Source organism: Phocoena phocoena, chromosome 2 (genome assembly GCF_963924675.1).
Source record: "Phocoena phocoena chromosome 2, mPhoPho1.1, whole genome shotgun sequence".
NCBI classification, from domain to species: Eukaryota; Metazoa; Chordata; class Mammalia; order Artiodactyla; family Phocoenidae; genus Phocoena; species Phocoena phocoena.
Window position 1 is genome coordinate 177,608,543 of NC_089220.1, and position 2,384 is coordinate 177,610,926.

At 50.7% G+C, this 2,384-nt stretch overlaps 1 pseudogene; it reads right to left on the bottom strand.

Annotated features, from left to right (window-relative positions):
• Positions 1–978: 978 nt before the first annotated feature.
• On the bottom strand, positions 979–1,590 carry LOC136119197 (RNA-binding protein with multiple splicing 2 pseudogene; annotated as a pseudogene).
• Positions 1,591–2,384: the final 794 nt, after the last annotated feature.

Sequence of the window (2,384 nt, forward strand, 5' to 3'; positions counted from 1 at the left end):
TTTTCCTTCATTTTTCTTAAACTAATGGCTGACGCTAAGGCTCACTGCTGGAGAACGGAAGCCCTTTTCTTCCTCATACCTCAAACTAAAATGTTAAACTTACCGGACAGGGCGGACAAGGTCTCTTCAATAATTGATTGCACACACACGAAAAATCCTTTATGTTGCATAAATATTTTGTTACACAGGGTACAAAAATACTTTCACTTTTTGGTTGGTTTTGAAGTTTGGAAATAATGAGGAGCCATGGCAAGGGTGGGGTGCGCTGTGGAGAGGTAAGCGAAATTGGGCAGAGAAAGGGTTTTCCTAATGGCTGTTGGCCCATCTGAGAGGGAGGAAGCAGAGGACCCCGATTTGAAATGACCAAGAAAACGCTGTCTTGGCTGCTTGGTCCTTCCTGTTCAGCCTGGAAGTGTGTGGATGATGGAGGGCACCAGCCGCTGGGTGGAACTGGCTGCAAGGCTTGATCCTCGCTGAAGCAGGGTGGGTGCAGGAGAGGGGGTGAGGGGAGAGGGGCAGGGAATGATGAACCATTAGTGGGCAGGACTTGTTGCTATGGTGACACAATGTGAGAACAAACTGTACACTCACATATATACCAGTTTAAGTGTCTTAATTCATGCCAGGAAAACATGCAAAATTAAATGCCTCATTTCTTTGAGGCGGGGCTATGGAAACAAATTTGGACTGGGGGTCAGGCCTTGCTGAGTCCCAGTGAGACCTCCGAGCTGGGTCTGGGTGTCCCGGTGAGAAGGCCCCTGAATCCTGCCGTGAGGCCTTGGAGAGGGGCTTTGGGGCAGGACAGGGCTGAGGAAAAGGAGAGAAAGGAAACAAAACAGTCCACTGAGTCGGGCTTAAAACTCAGTCTTTGGAGGGAAGCAGCAGCTCTGCACGGGCCGCCTGGGGGCAGTGGAAGCTCAGGGTGGCTTCCTCCCCACTGGGGCGGGGGCTTCCAGCTGTGGTGACCAGACTGAAGAACTAACAGAACTGACGATATTTCCATTCTTGCTGGGTGGTATCAGAGGAAGGGTACCAGTGCACCTGAGCATGTAGGGCGGCAGCGGCAGCAGCAGTGGTGGCTGGGTAGGTACACGTAGCATGTGAGATGGCTGGGGTCATCTCTGTGGTGTACAGAGGGTAGGGGGCCCAGGCATCTAGGGATGCGGGAATCAGAGTGGCCCCCATCAGGTCATAGGGGTGTTGTGCGATGAAGCGTGCTCCTAGGGCGGGGTGAGCGTTGGTGGGATTTGGTGTAGCCATTAGCTTGTTCTTGGCCATCTTGGTGTTGGCTTTGGCAAACTCTCGCCTCAGGGTCTGCGGGTTCTCGGGGTCAAAGCGAATACCATTCAATGCATTCTTGGCTGCTTCTGTTCCTGCCCGGCTGTCAAAGATCACAGAACCAACAGGCTGTCTCCATGTGAGCTTGACCAGGGACCCTTCACACCCCTGAATGGCCTGAAGAGCAGGTAGAGTTCTCTGGGTTTAATATGCACAGGGAGCCCATGTCCGGACCTCTTCCTCCTCCGGGGTGCCGCTGGAGCCCGAGCCCGTGCTAGTGCTGTGCTCGCCGCCTGGCTTCGGGCTGCTCATGCTGCGGGGGTGGAGCGGAGGTGGGAAGGGGCAAGGGGAGCTGGGCGCTTCGGGGTGAGGGGCTGGGGTGTGTGGCCGCAGCGTCGGACTGGGTCACATCAAGTTTGGCGGGTGCAGGAGGTGGGGAGGGGGTGAGGTACTGGGAACCGGAACCCACAGCACGATCTTTTACGACCCACCTCCTAGAGCAATGAAAATAAAAATAAGTGAATATGACATAAGTTAACTTAAAAGCTTTTGCACAGAAAAGGAAACCATAAACAAGATGAAAAGACAACCCTCAGAATGAGAGGAAATATTTGCAAATGAAGCAACGGACAAAGGATTAATCTCCAAAATATACAATCAGCTCATGCAGCTCAATACCCAAAAAAACCAAACAAGCCAATCAAAAAATGGGCAGAAGACCTAAATAGACATTTCACCAAAAAGACATACAGATGGCCAAGAGGCACATGAAAAGCTGCACAACATCACTAATCATTAGAGAAATGCAAATGAAAACTACAGTGAGGTGTCACCTCACACTGGTCAGAAGGGCCATCATCAAAAAATCTAGAAACAATAAATGCTGGAGAGGGTGTGGAGAAAAGGGAACCCTCCTGCATTGTTGGTGGGAATGTAAGTTGATACAGCCACTGTGGAGAACAGTATGGAAGTTCCTTAAAAATCTAAAAATAGAACTACCATATGACCCAGCAATCCCACTACTGGACATATACCCAGAGAAAACCATAATTCAAAAAGACACATGCCCCTCAGTGTTCATTGCAGCACTATTTACAATAGCCAGG